The 16,085-nt window shown below is 39.7% G+C and overlaps 1 long non-coding RNA gene across 4 annotated transcripts in view; it reads left to right on the top strand.

The window, feature by feature from the left end:
• Positions 1 to 12,942, top strand: part of LOC106022542 — a 65,053-nt gene extending 52,111 nt beyond the window's left edge. For all 4 annotated transcript variants that reach the window (XR_001197497.3, XR_005869904.1, XR_005869906.1 and 1 more), the window contains 2 exons: positions 12,404 to 12,514; positions 12,688 to 12,942. This is a non-coding gene — a long non-coding RNA (uncharacterized LOC106022542). The remainder of the gene's footprint in view (positions 1 to 12,403; positions 12,515 to 12,687) is intronic.
• The last annotated feature ends 3,143 nt before the right edge of the window (positions 12,943 to 16,085 follow it).

Here is a 16,085-nt window from a genome sequence, read left to right as displayed (position 1 = left end):
TGGGATTTGAGTTACTGACTAAGAGGCTAAAGAGATGGCCCAGTGGTTATGAGTACTTGTTCCTCCAGACAGCTAGGGCTCAGTTCCTAGCAGTCACAAAGTGGCTCACAACTCCAATACCAGGAGATCTGATGTCCTGTTCTGACCTCCTCAGGCACTAGATTTGCACACAGTGCTCATAAAGACATGCAGGCAAAATACTCACACATAAAATAAAATAATCTAGTAAAGTAAAATGAAAAGTGGGGCTTTCATAGACCAATGCCTAACCCAGCAGATGGAACTGATGGAAACACATGCAAAGACCCACACCCAAACAGAGTTCGGGGAGCCCTGCTGAACAGAGGGAGGAAGGATTGTAGGACCCGGTGGTGTCAAGGACACCACAAGAAAATCTACAGAATCAACTCACCCCAGCTCATAGTGGCTTACAGAGACTGAACCAACAACCATGGAGCCTACATAGGACTAACTTACCCCAGCCCTCTGCATATATGTTATGGTTGTGTGTAACTTGATTTTTTTTGTGAGACTCCTAACAGTGAGAGCAGGGGCTGTCTCTCACTCTGTGGCCTGCTTTTGGAACTCTTTCCTCCTTTCAGACTGCATCATCCAGCCTTAATAGAAGAGGATGTGCTAGTCTCACTGCAACTTGATGATACAGCATGGCTGGCTGGCATCCATGGGAGGCCTGGCCATATCTGAAAAACAGAGGAGGAGAGGTGAATGGAGTGGGGGGGTGAGGGGAGGGAGAAGAAACTTTGGTTTGGCAAACAAACAAACAAACAAACAAAAAAGGGGCCTTAAATGATGCCTCTGCCAAATTCATTACAAAAGTCCAGGAAAGGGTTGCATTATGGGAGTTCACATTTGGACAGTGTTTCAGAGAGGTTGGGTTCCTTTATTCTTATTCACCTTTCTCCGTAAGCAGGATTTTTCCAGTTGAAAGTTATCACTATCAAGGCAACTGCCCTTTGAATTCATAGTAAAAGGATGCTAGCTAACACGAAGTAACCTTGAACCAGGTGTCGGGGCAAACATTTTTAGTCCCAGTGCTCTGGAGGCAGAGGCAGGGGGATCTCTATCAGTTTTAGGAAAGCCAAAGCTAGATGGTGAGACCCTGCCTCAAAAAATTAGTCAGAAAACAAAACAAAGTGACCCATGTCGCTATTATGCATCTAAGGGTCTTGAATCTATTAAGAAAGATAAGGTTCAAGAGTAAAGTTATTGTGCTTTCTGACATACCAAAAATTAGTATTCAGCTAGCAAGAATGAGAAAAAGTCATGATATATAGATCAGTAACAGCTAGGAGGAGTTTATAAGGCAAAACAAGGAAGACATAAAAACACACTTCCTTAGAAAAAAAGCAAATGAGCTCAGATAATATGTCTATCTGTTTAAGAGCAAAACCAAGTAGTTTCTATAATGTGTGCACTAAAGAAAATGCCCGTTTCATAAGCATGGCAGAGAGTAAAAGCTGCAGAAATGGATGCTCTTAAATGAAAAAAATCTGACAGGAAGGGCAGGAACCCTCCTTTGAGTACCACACCATGTTGTTATCTCTCAGAGGCCGGTTTCTTGGACAGACATCTTGACAACATAGATTTTTCCATGGACCCTAGAATTTATAGGATGTTCCTAACTATCACTAACAACCCAGCAGATCCCTTTTCTGCACAGGTAAGCCTGCTTGAGCTAAACAAGACACAGTGGTTGGAATATGTTACAAATTGGCTATGTAAAGATGTAGATGAAATGTAGATATTATGTTTGTTTTGTTTTAATATTTTTTTCCAGTGGCCAAATAAAGGAAAAAGCTTACTTTTCTTGGTTTCATTTTGATTTTATTTACTTAAAGGGGTATTTAACCACAATAGTTAAAAAAAAGTTGCATTCTTAGCCTTGGGGAAGCCTTCATTTTTTTTCTCTTCTCTGCATTCAGATCACAGGCCTGCTGTGTGTCAATAGCAACATGTCACCTCCATATTGTGTTGGGGAACCTACACAACACTAAGTTTATAGTTATCTATAGAACACTCTCTCTCTGTCTGCATGTGTGTGCAGGTCAGAGGTCAGTGTTAGGTGGTTTCTTCAATTGCTTTCTTCTCTGTTTACTGAGGCAGCATCCCCTACCTGACCCCAGAGCTTGCACATCCATGCATCTCCCTTTCCCTGGGGAGTCCATTCTTTCTTCCTGCTAAGGGCTGCCTTACACGTGGGCCACTGCACTCACTTGCCGTATGTGGGCTCTGGGTGTCGCTTGGGTGTCTTCGCTTGCAAGACAAGCCTTTGTCCCTTGAGTCATCTCCTCAGGACCCCACAGGATATTATCTTTTCTGGTTTTAAGTTAAGGAACAAATTCAGAAAATTTGTTTGAGAGCATTTCCAAAATGAGTCATAACTAGTGATGTTAGCAGACATCTAATTTTAAGGAGTAATTTATTTGCTAACAATTAGATGCCCATTTGTAGCCATATTGGTGTGTGTAAACAGTTCCTTGCTGCAAAGTTGGCATAGTGAACATATTCCCATGTCAAAGATTAAAACTTTGAGATCATATTTTCTTCAAATATAAAGTCTTATTACCTTTGTAATTAACAAAAATAGGGCTGGGGAGATGGCTTAGCAGTTTAGAGCGTGTGCTGCTGTTCCAAAGGACCGGAGTTTGTTTCCCACCACCCAAATGATGGTTTACAACTGTCCATCTCCAGTTGTAGGGGATTCGGTGCCCTCTTCTGGCACTAGGCACACATTACAAGTCCTTGTTATGTACACATAGAGAAAACACTCATAAAATACAACGCATGAAATAAAAATCAGTCGTCCTTACACTTTTTTCTGGTTCTGTAGATTGAACACTGGCTGTAGAACTAGTTCCTTAAGCCTTGTCTTGGGATTCTTAACTAGCCTTTACCACATGGTCAAGGACAAATGTTGGTCTTTTCTCTCTTGATGAAAATCTGGAAATATTTGAATTGAATAATGGAAAATGTGCACATATGTAGCTTGTAGTGTAATGAAAATTTTAGGGTGTTTCCCATTTGTATTTTCCCTATGTGTTTGATTTTCTCTCTTAAAAAGAATTGTAATTTAATGCTAGATTTGGGTATATCATTCTATTTTCTTTTTTAAGCAGCAAAAGACAAAACCAAGCCAAACCAAACATTAGAGAAGAACATAAAATAAAAAGAATAACAAATGAAAAAGAAGAGCCTCATATACAATCCTGTGAAGAGTGAGCATCGAATCCACACAAGTGTGACATCAATGCTGTAAAATGCATCAGGTCTGAAAGGCTCACAAGAAGATGATTCAAACTATATTAGTAGACATTTAGGTGAATGATTGTCTGCTTTTTCTCTGAACTTTTATTGTTTGGAAAGAATTGTTAGGTTTTAGTTAGCACTATTTCATTTTCTGTTGTTTTGCCTTATGTGGATATTACAAAAAAAGAACCTATGTTCATAGCAGCATTATTTGTAATAGGCAGAACCTGGAAGCAACCTAGATGCCCCTCAACTGAAGAGTGGATAGAGAAAATGTGGTACATTTACACAATGGAGTATTACTCAGCAGAAAAAAACAATGGAATCTTGAAATTCGCAGGTAAATGGATAGCACTGGAAGAAACCATCCTGAGTGAGGTAACCCAGTCGCAAAAAGACAAACATGGTATGTACTCACTCATATATGGATTTTAGACATGGATCAGGATAGTGCCAGTCTGCACTTCCACTGATAGAGAGTCTGGGAAACAGGAAAGAACCTAAAAGATACGCATATATGCATAGTACCCAAGAGAAGAGGATTGAGACAAGATCCTCTGAATGGATGGGGAACACGGTGAGGGGTGGGGGGGGTGGGAGCTGGGAAGAAGAGAGGGGGTGAAGAGGAAGAGAGTTGGTCATGGGGGAACAGGAAGTTGAGTGGGTGGGGTTAGAATAGGGGGAAGAGGGAATCATAGGATAGAAGACAGATCAGGCACCAGAGTGACCTCAAGTGATCTAAAGGGATAACACCAATTGGCAAGCTAAGCACCTCGAATGCCCATTCCTGATAATGAACTTGATGTCTATAACCATCTGTGAGCCTTCATCCTGTGACTGATGGAAGCAGAGGCAAACACACAATTAATCACTGAACTGAACCCAAGGAACCCAGTGACAGAGAGAAGTGATGAGCAAATTGGCAAAGAATGGGCTGGCAAAACCAGCAGAGACAGCTGATCTGAACAGGGGAGAGCTCTTGGACCCCAGACCGACAGTGGGGAGGCCAGCATGGGACTGATGTGGACCCCCCAAATGTGAGTGTCAGCGAGAAGGCCTGGGCAACCTATGGGGCCCTGAGCTGTGGATCAGTGTCTATCCCTGGAATACAAACAGTCATCGTGTGCCTATAGCACAAAGAGGGATGCTCTCTCAGCCTGGACTCTTAGAGGAGTGCCTGGACCCTACCCAGAGTGAAATGACAGACTCTAGATATCCCCTATGTGGAAGGATTTGGCAAAGGGTGGGAGAGTGGGGGGGAAGGGGAGTGTGGGAAGAGGGGAGGGAGAGGGAACTGGGATTGACATGTAAAACAAGCTATTTAAAATTAAAATAAAAATGATAAAAATAACTATACAAAATGAGACACAAAAATAGACATTCATACAAATACTTTAAAAATTAAATTATTTAAAAAATCTTCAAAAAAAAAAAAAGAACCGTATGCTGTGGTTTCAGTGGGATTTGTAACTCAAGGTTGGCATGTTAGAAGCTTTACCCTCACTTTGGCAGTGGAGAAACATGGCCTAGAGGTAGGTGCTTAGGCCATGCTTAATATATTTCATTTCAAGTATTTGCTTTTTTGTTGTATAAAGACTTCTTTTTGTTGTTGAGCAATATTTTTACACATCCTAATACTAATGTCTCAGCAGATACATGATTTGGAAAAAAAGACCATTCCACTCTCCCAATGTTTTCTTTCTTTCTTTTTTTTTTTTTTTTTGAGACAGGGTTTCTCTGTGGTTTTGGAGGCTGTCCTGGAACTCACTCTATAGAGCAGGCTGGCCTTGAACTCACAGAGATCCGCCTGCCTCTGCCTCCCAAGTGCTGGGATTAAAGGCGCCACCAACGCCCAGCTCTCCCAATGTTTTCTTCTTCATATAGACAGTAATATATTTTGAGACCAAAAGCATGTTTATTTTTATCAAGTATATCCTTTTATTTTTTTTTTTGCTATTTGTCATCAAGATCTAACCCTATGTTTTCTTTTACTAGTTGCATAACTAGAGCTATTGTATTTAAGCAATGGATCTATTTTGTGTTGACTGTAGTATAAGGGTGGGGATATGCACAGTGTATTTTATATGTAGTTACCCATTTGATCCTTTAATGTTTGTCAAATAATTTTCTTTCCTTATGAATGTTCGTTCAAGCTCATTGAACATCAATTTGCAGGGCTGGAAATAAGGATGGGCAAGTAGTTAAAAGTTCTTGTTGCTCTTACAGAGTATCTGGGTTCAAGTCCCAGCACCAATACGGCATCTCATAACCACATGTAACTTCAGTTCCTGGGGAGCTCATCCCTTCTTCAGCTCTCCCAGCCACCAGGCAGGCATGTGGTACATAGCAATATGTTCAGAAACAAATGCTCATACGTGTAAAATAAAATACATAAATCCAAAAAGAAAATTGGCCAAAAAGTTCAGATCTGTTTTGAACTGTCAATTTTATTATGTATGTTATTGCTATGCTGGCAATATGCCATTTCTGTTATTTTACGTTTGTAGCAAGTTTTAATTAAGTAATGTGAATACTGCAAGTATTTCTTTTTGTCTTTAAGATATTGTTTGGGTGCTGTAAGTCCTCTGAAATTCCACATGAATTCAAGGAACTCATTTTTTCCATGGAAAATGGATCTTCCTCTTAACATTAGGGCTTTCAGTTTAGAAACATTGATGTGTTACAATTCATCTTGGACATCTTTAACTACAAGGTTGTGTGGCTTCCAGCGTGAACATCTTCCACTGTAGTGGTTTAGTTTATGGATATTTTCTAGTACTTTTGTAGGTAGAATTTTCCTAATTTTGTTGTGAGCCTAGCCTTTAATGGCTGAGCCATCTCTCCAGCTCAGGTTTCTTAATTTTGTTTTCAGGTTTATTGCTACTGTATAGAAATATAACTTATTTCTGTTTGTCGACCTCCTAATTTGCAGTTTCACTGAATCATTTACTGACTCTAACAGGGCCTTGTAATTTGCCTCTGAAAAATCTTCATGGTTTTGTAGAATCATGTTATGTATAAATAGACATAGTTTGACTTCTCCATACCTATAGAGGGTACTGTTAATTTGGATTTCTTTTATTTATTTTTTCTTGGCTAGTTGCTATGAATTGAACTTCCTATAAAATGTTAAACAGCAATTATTTTGTTCCTGGTCTTAGAGGAAAACTTTTGTTCTTTCATCATTGAATATGATGTTAGGCATGGGCTTTTTCATAAGCACCCCTTTGGGCTAGGCATTATCTTAGGACTACTGTTGATGATGAAACACCATGACCAAAGCAAGTTGAGGAGAAAAGGTTGTATTTGAGTTACACTACCTCATGATAGTCTGTCATTGAGAGGATTCAGGACAGGAACTCACAAAGGGCAGGAACATGAAGACAGGAACTGAGGCAGAGGCCATGGAGTATTGCTGCTTACTGGCTTGCTTCCCATGGCTTGCTCAGCCTGTTTTCTTATAGAACCCAGGACCACCAGCTTAGTGATGACTCCCGCATGAATGACTAATTAAGAAAACACCTTATAGACTTGCCAGAAGCCTGATCTTGTACAGGCATTGTCTCAGTTGAGACTCCCTCTTCTCTGCTGACTCTAGCTTGTGTTATGTTGGCATAAAAATAATCAGGACTGGAGTATAGTTCAAGAGTAGAGCACTTATGGTGTACATGGAAGGCTCTGGTATCCTATGTTATCACAAATTTCATCTTTGTGAATTATTTGGACATTAACATGAGTTTACGTTGTTTGGTGTATTCTATAAAATCAAACAGAAAATAATAAGAGGGCTTACTGTCCACCTAGGGTAAGGCCCTATGAGACCTCTTACACAATATTTCCTGTATGTGTATCAGTTAAGGTTGGGTACCCCCTTGGTTCTAAAAATGTATATATACGAGCAACACTAAATGGACTCAGAAGGTTATATTTATATATTTATTTGCGTATATATATATATGCGTATATATATATATATAATTAAAAAAGAGGTCATGAATTTGACAGGGAGCAGTTGGGGGAGGAAGGCACTGGAGAAATTGGAGGTGGGGAAATGGCGTAAGTACAGCATACATATTAGAAGTAAAAAATAAGCCAATACAATTAAGAAATGAGTGTTCCATGCCAAAATACACAATAAGATGTACTTATGTAACTATCTTAACAAATGTTTTACTTTTTTGTATTATTTTAGTTTCTGTTTGGTGCTCCCCTTCTGCAACTCTTGCTGATTAGGTTACTAGAGATGAATTCTCTTATGTTTTGATATCTTGAAATATCTTAGTTTTCATTTCTGAAGGACTGACTTTCTAGATTAAATCCCTGGCATGTTTTCCTCCTTCTATATTTTCCATAGCTTGTCCTATTTCATTTTGGCCTCTAGAGTTTCTTATGAGAAGCAGTCTGCTATTTACTGAGGGTTCTGAGCATATGATGGATCTCCTCATTTCTGATCCCTACAAGACTTTTTCTCCTTGTCTTTTACTTTTAATCATTTGATTATACATCCTAGAATGGATCTTTGAGTTTGTTCTGGATAGAGTTTTGAGATTCCCAATGTATAGATTCATGTTGTCAATCAAACTTGGGGAGGTTTTGAATATTCAAATGTTTCTCATTTTTTCCATTCATTTTAGTTTCTTGTCATTCTATGGCTTCCATGCTGTATTAGTGTGGTTCATGGTATCCCTCATAAATCTGCTAGGTTCTGTTAAGTTTCTCAGTTAATTTCTGCACTCCAGTACATGCTTGGCAGTTCTTTCTTTTGACTGCTAAAAGGGACTATGGAACACAGCTTGTGAATTAAAAATTTTCATCTCATATTTTTCAGTTCTAGTTTTCATACCTATAAAATATTTTTCTATTCCTTTATTGATATTTTTACTTATACACATTTAAATTACATAATTTAATTTAGTTATTTATTAATTCCTTCATAGATAATATGATAGTTAAAGTCTTTGGTAAGTATGTCTGGGTTGCTTAGGAATGATGTCTCTTAGTCGTTTTTTTGTGTGTGTGCGTTTTTCTGTGATGGGATATACTTTATTATTTTTTGGTGTGGCTTATATACCTCTTTTCTAATGGGTAATTTAAATATTGTGATAAAGCTATTTTGAGATCAAACTGTCCCCTGACACCAAGGATGGTAGTCATTGCTTGATGAAGGCCATTGATGTTCATTTCCAATTTTGTGACAAACAAAAACTGTAATATTTTCGTTATTATTGGTGTGGTCAACCAATGATTTCCTTAAAAGCCTGGTTACAACAAAGAAGAAAAGCTATGAGACAGGTCCTGTCCTCAACTCCTGGTGACAGGCTGGTATCGGTAAGCGACCTTCACTTTTGTGGTTAGCCTCATTGGCTGTACTGCAGAGTATCAGACAGACCCAATACAGAACCCCAGTTTCTGGAGTAGAGAGTTGACTCTGGTACTAGCAGGCTACCCTGTGAGTATATGGTTGCATTTTATAGGGTTAGCCATAATAAGAGATACTCTTAAATTGCTAGATGTGCCACTGAAACTCACCAATATTACCCATATTTTCTTCATTAAGCATTCCTACTGATACTAAAACATGCTCAGTTAGATTCCAGCACGCTGAAATAGTTGATTATGTTTCATTCGGTGGAGAAACTGATCCTTACTCTCGTCTATGCTCAATCTTACGAGTGTTCCTCTTTGAGTAATAAGTTATTTAATCACCTATTTGCAACTGAATGACACGATCAGGAGACAGGATGGAAGGGAGCATATTCTAGCAAGGAAATACATGCCATAGGGATCACTGGGACGAACTTGTCAACTGTTATAAGAGTATGCACAGGTGATTGCGTCTGGGTTTCCGAATTCCATTTCAGCGCGGTTCCTGCTTTTAGGAAGTGCTTGAGCCAGTGTAGCACTGTGGGACGGAAATCTTTGTCAGGAGGGTTGGCAGTTCATGTTGACCGCCTTCTTGGGTTTAGACACATGGCGCCGTCACATGTGAACATAGAGGCGGAGTCTGTAGAACGGCCTCCTGCCTTCGTGCTGACATAGGTGCCCTATTGCCAATCCTTCTTTTACTTGCTTCCCTTCCCAAATCTGTGGGTGGGTCATGAACAATTGTTTCGTGGCTGTGTGCGGTCTGCAGGCCTTATGTTGTATAGGCCTGCTGTAGACAACACTCTTTAATTGGGCAGAAAAGTTGCTGCGCTGGCTCCTTTCCCATTTCAAAAAGCTGAGTACATTTCCCATGCCAGCTCGAGGAGCAAGAGCCTAGGATTGGAAACCCAACAGGGGCTCTGCATGCTGGGAGGCGACACCGCCTTTCGGCTGTTGAGGCGGATCACAGTCACAACGGTAAGGGGCCATCTTCCTGAAAGCGCATGAATGCGCCTTTGCTCATGGTGGAAACTTGCTCCATGTCAGCTGCTTTTAGAACCCCACACAGAATGATTTTCATTAAAGTTTTGGTAATTACTCAGGAAAGGATAATAGAACACATTTGGGAAAACTGGTTTCAATGAATGATGTTGGGTTGCCTGGCAGGCAGGCTGCCTCCACATCTCTCCCACTCCTATCCTCAATGTTACAGGTAATAGCAAATTTAATATTTTAATAATGTAACCGAGAAAAGGAAATAGTGGAACTGACTTATTTATCCATTGTTCTTGATGTGCATTAGACACAAATAAATTGGTTTTGTTGGAAACAAGTATTTCACTGTTTGTTTAAGTAGCTATATTTTATGGTTTAATTTTAAACCCTGGAGAACAGGACGTGGGGATGAAATGTCTATCAAAATATTGTCTATTGCAAATTAAACAACTGCATATAGTGTCTTACAGAGCTTTCCCTTAAGGCCTTTTAAATTACAGTTAAATTATAATCATGAACTAAGAAACAAATGGTTTTTAATCATTTGCTTACTTCTCTATGTGATGTTAATGTTGTTTACATTAGTATTGATGTTTCAGGTCAATATAACTTTCACTAGAACTAAAATTGCTAACACGGCAATCTTGATAGCGTATATGTGAATATTTAATTGTGTTGCTATAAACAGCTCTCATGCTACATTTTCGTTGAGTAGGATGTGCCTTCTGTCAGTGCTGGCATCCAAGCAACCTTCCTTTCCATTTTCCTGTTGTATATACAGTACAGAGTATTCCCACCTGAGCTTTCCCCAAAGTTTCATTTGGTAAACAGAACATGATTTGAAAGATGTTTTTGTTTTATGTTGCTCAAATCAAGCTTTGCTTTGAATCAAGCCAAATGATGAAAACATAGTCCAGCCTTCTCCCCAGCAGAATGCAATTACCTCTAGGGCCTATAGCAGAAGGACAAACTAATTGAGAACACTTGTATTTGTTTCCAGTTAGCAAAGATTCTTATTAAGAAATGCCCATTTTTTAAAAACACAGCAAGGCATGTTTATATTTAGTGAATGAGGAGTTAGGAGTTCTGAAAAGCAAGTGTTCTGGTTACCTTCTCCTCACGGGGCTGCTACCACCACTGTGCCTGCTCCATGAGGTAATGATGAGGACCGTAAGCAAGGAGAAGACGGTTCACCTCAGAGGCTTCTCCAGTGTTACTGAGAAAAGCAGCTGATGGATGGGATAGTGAAGGCAGATTAAGTTGTTAATGTATATTAGTATATTCTTAATTTCCTTTTAATTGAAAAAGACATATTGACTTTAATTAGAACCATTTCACAGGATCTGTCAATTAGCACATGTCAAACTAGTTAATTCAGAACAGAATTCTTTTAATTAGGGTCTGCTTTCCTTTAACTATGGGGCCAATGAAATCAGTCTTTCCTTATCTAGATTTTAAATGTCTCTGAGACATATAATACCAATGTAGACTCTTATCTATTATTAGAAGCCCATATGGATAACATTAAAATGATGATGCTGGCATTGTTCATGCTGCACAAATCAGAGTCCCTTTATGACTGTTTGAAAAAAAATGGCTTTGAACAAAGACCACTTTAAATACCAGATTTATCCTACTTTACAGAGACTACAAAATTTATGACATTCATGTTCACATTTAAAGTATTATTTAATACGTCTGCTCAAATAAATGGGCCTATTCAAACGTTTTGTGTGTTCTATCAGCCGAAGACACATAGAGCATTGTCAAACCATGCAGCAACATTTTTCCCTTAAATGAACTGTAATCAAAAAGGGAAAACAGACTGGATGATTTTTTTTGGCATAACATAAAAATAGCACTGTTAACTTTCATCGCTTCCAAAGATTTAATGTCAATAGTTGATACAGTGGCTAAGCCTCTAGTAGCGAGCTGATGTGATCTTAGTTCTCGGTGTGACAGCTGAAGCATGGCTGTTACTTAATGTAGGATGTGGGATTACTGCACTTCAGTTACTGTTGGCACGAGCACATATACTGGCTTGGTGGGTCGGGGCTGTGCAGTGTTCACCTACAAGTAAGAATGCTCAAGATTAAGGGAGGAGATCTAAGTGATATGGAAAATTTATGTGAAATTCAGCCTTCTTTATTGTGTGAGGGTTGGCAACAGCTCTGCTGAGCTACAACAGGGAAGATTAGAGAGATTAATGAAAGCAATATTTAATAAGCTAAACTCTGGATACTAGAGAGACTTATCTAGCAAGATAATTGCTCACCCTGTGTCAGAGCAATAACTTTATGTTGGCACTAGTCTTTCTGAAATAGGTTTTACTGCTATTCTGTCAGTGGCTGCTCTTCTTGTTAAACATGAGAGTTAACAGATTTGGTTTAGCACAAGCAAAACAATAAACCCTATAAACAAGCAATTGAGAAAATATACCCAAATACCCTTCATTTGCTTCTGGGGCTGGCCACTTCTTCTCGACTATTTCTAGGGCTCGTTAGTTTTATGTCGTGCAGTTGAAAGGCTCAGCCTGATGTCACAGCACGCTCCTCATTAGTTTGTTCAGGTATGGAGCTTTTACTTTTTTGCTGGTGTCATATAATTCCTTGATTTTTTGTGTGTGTTATTGTGTGTGAAAGTTATTTGTGTGTGTGTATATACAAAATGTTATTGTCGTTCTTCAATACTTTGTATCTATTACTTCATAATAAACTTAATGTTTTTTAGTATTTTGATAAGGGAAGATTAATATTCATCCCCCTAAACTGCACAGGTGTATGCATGGCCAAGAAAGAAGCATGCTTGATGAGATCAGAGGGTCATGATGAGCAGGCCCTTCTCCCACTAGACACTGCAACAAGAGAGCTGGCGCCGACCATTACAGGTGAGCCAGCCTCCCCACACTTGGGAGACATGGTCCCACCCCTCACATTACTCTGATGGCAATGGTGTATGGGGAGCTGACTCTGCACCCTCACCTGAGGGGTGTGGCTACTGTGGCCTGGACTGAAAAGCTCAGGCCTGGGATTGACCCACCCTAACATCTACCCCATCTAGGACCTGCTGGAGCTCGTGAAGGGACTGGTCTTATGGAACAATATCCTCAGATCTCCATGACTTGGGGTGGCCACGAGAAATCCAGTGATGATGGTGTACCAGGAACCAGAGGCCTTGAACCAGACCAATGACTTGTTGCAATGAGCATTTGCAAGTAAAGCTGATTGGACAAAAAGGTACATTGTGACACACAGCAGCTCCCAGTGCCACCAGGGTGATTAAACAGTTGTGGGAGATGCAGGAAAGATGGAGGAGTGATGAGGTTTGTTTGTTTCTTGTTTTTTTTTAATTTTTAAAAACTCTCTCTGGAGGGGCACTTCAGGGGCGAGGGGAAGATATAGGGAGACTGGGAGGTGAGTGGAATTTGAGTGGATGATGTGAAAGTCCCAAAGAATCAGTAAGGAAATTATGTGAACTAAAAATAATCTCAAACAGTAGTAAACTAATTTTTATGTTTGTCCAAATATACACATTTGTTTTCATGAATTCTATGTTGATTATATAGCTATATGTTTTATAAATTAGTCTCACATAACTCAAAAGCTGCTTCTCCACCCCTACCTACAGTTCAAAGGGAGACTTCCCACAGTGAGCACTGGGCTGCCCCTCCCTCGCCACCATACAGTTTAAAGGGAGACATCTCACAGCGGGCACTGGGCTCTTGTTTGGTTGCCTGAGACTTCTGGGAGGATCATTGTTACCCCATGTCGTGCAATTTCAGTTAAACATTTAGGTATGCTTTTAAGGAAGCTTGTGAAATAGTAGATTTCTATTTGGCATTTTTTTTTAAAACTCATTTTATATACACAGTTTCCACTCCCTCCTCTTCTCCTGCTCCTCCCCTCACCTCCCTCCAACCCACCTCCATCCACTCCTCAGAAAGGGTAAGGCCTCCCATGGGGAGTCAACAAGGCTTGGCACATTTAGTTGAGACAGGACTAAGCCCCTCCCACTGCATCAAGGCTGAGCAAGTCTTCCCATTGTAGGGAATGAAAAAGCCAGCTCATATCCCAAGGATAGATCCTGGTCCCACTGCCAGAAGCCCCACAAACAGACCAGGCAACAAAACTGTAGCCCATATGCAAAGAGTCTAGTTTGGTCCCATGTATGTGTCCCAGCTGTGAGTCTAGATTCTGTGAACTCCTTCAAGTTTGGGTCAACTGTCTCTGTGGGTTTCTCCATCATGGTCTTGACCACTTTTGCTCATATAACCCTTCCTTCCTCTCTTTAGCTGGACTCCTGTAGCTTGGCCTGGTGTTTGGGTGTGGGGCTGTATGTCTGCTTTCATCAGTTACTGGTTGAAGGTTCTATGATGATAGTTTTGGTAGTCACCAGTCTGGTTACAGGAGAAGGCTGGTTCAGGCATCTTCGATATTATTGCTAGGAGTCTTAGGTGGGTTCATCCTTGTGGATTCCTGGGAATTTCCCTAGCGTCAGTTTCTCCCTAGCCTTTTAATGGCTCCCTCTATCAAGATACCTCTTTCATTGCTCTCCCACACCATCCTTCCTCCAACTTGATCATCCTGTTCTCTCATGTTCTCATCCCCCATCTCCTCCACTCCTCTGCCCAGTTTACCCAGAATATCTCATCCCTTTCCCCTTCCCAGGGCAATCCATGTATCCCTCTTAGTTACCTAGCTTTTCTGGAGCTGTGGATTTTGGTTTGGTTATCCTTTGCTTTAAATCTAGCATTCACTTATGAGTGAGTACATACTGTGTTTGTCTTTCTGGATCTGGGCTACCTCACTCAGGATGGCTTTTTCTAGTTCTATCCAATTGCCTGCAAATTTCATGATGTCATTGTTTTTTTACAGCTGAGTAACACTCCATTGTGTAAATGTACCACATTTTTTTTTATCCTTTCTTTAGTTGAGGTTGTTTCCACATTCTGGCTATTTGAATAATGCTGCTATGAACATAGTTGAGCAAACTTCCTTGTGGTATGAGTGTGCACATTTTGGATAAATACCCAAGAGTGGTATTGCTGGGTCTTGTGGTAGATTGATTTCCAATTTTCTGAGAAACCACCATACTGATTTCCAAAGTGGCTGTACAAGTTTGCATTTCCACCAGCAGTGGAGGAGGGCTAGCCTTATTCCACATCCTCTCCAACATAGGCTATTGTCAGTGTTTTTGACCTTAGCCATTCTGACAGGTATAAGATGGTATCTCAGCATTGTTTTATTTGCATTTTCCCAATGATTAAGGATGTTGAGCAATTCCTTAATGTCTTTTAGCCATTTGAGATTCTTCTGTTGAGAATTCTCTGTTTAGCTCTGTACACCATTTTTTAATTGGATTATTTTGTATTTTGCTTGTTGAGTTCTTTATATATTTTGGAAATCATCTCTCTGTCACATATGGAGTTGATGAAGATCTTTTCCCTTTCTGTAGGCTGTTATTTTGTCATGTTTACTGTGTCCTTTGACTTACAGTAAAGGAGGTCCCATTTATTGACTTTTGTTCTCAGTGTCTGTGGTGCTGGTGTTATATTTAGGAAGTGGTCTCCTGTGTCAATGCATTCAAGGCTACCCCCCACTTTCTCTTTTGTAAGGTTTAGTGTACCTGGATTTATGTTGAGGTCTTTGATTCGCTTGGACTTGAATTTTGTGCATGGTGATAGATATGGATCTATCTGCAATCTTCTACATGTTGACACTCAGTTATCCCAGCACCATTTTTTCTATTGTACCTTTTTTGGCTTCTTTGTCAAAGTCAAGTGTTCATAAGTGTGTAGGTTAATGTCAGGGTCTTCAATTCAATTCTATTGGTCCATGTGTTTATTTTTATGTCAATACTAAGGTGGTTTTGTGTCTATGGCTCAACAGTAGTGCTTGAAGTCAGTGATGGTGATGCCTCTGAAAGTTCCTTTATTGTACAGGATTGCTTTAGCTATCCTGGGTTTTTTCTTTTCCCATATGAAGTTGAATATTGTTCTTGTGAGGTCTGTGAAGAATTGTGTTGGGATTTTAATGGGATTGTATTTAATCTGCAGATTGCTTTTTAGGAAGATTGCCATTATTTCTATGTTGGTCCTTCCTGCCCAAGAGCATGGGAGATCTTTTCATTATCTGGTATCATCTTCAGAGACCTAAAGTTCTTGTCATACAGGCCTTTCATTCATTTGGTTAGAGTTACCCCAAGATATTTTATATTATTTGTGGCTATTTAAAAGGTGATGCTTTTCTGATTTCTTTCTTTACCTGTTCTATTTGGCATTTTCAGACATCCTTAGAATTTCAAATGCCCCACCTTTTCTTCTCTTCCCTACCCACCTCCTGGCATTACCCTCATCTTTGTCTTTCTATTCTTACTTTTAATGGCTAAAAACATATTTAGTAAGTGTTCGATTTTCAGGGCCTATATTATATTAACTTTTTAAGATTTATTTATTTTGT

Source organism: Mesocricetus auratus, unplaced genomic scaffold, assembly GCF_017639785.1.
Source record: "Mesocricetus auratus isolate SY011 unplaced genomic scaffold, BCM_Maur_2.0 Super-Scaffold_100020, whole genome shotgun sequence".
Lineage (NCBI taxonomy): Eukaryota > Metazoa > Chordata > Mammalia > Rodentia > Cricetidae > Mesocricetus > Mesocricetus auratus.
This window is presented reverse-complemented; position numbering and strand designations above follow the sequence as displayed.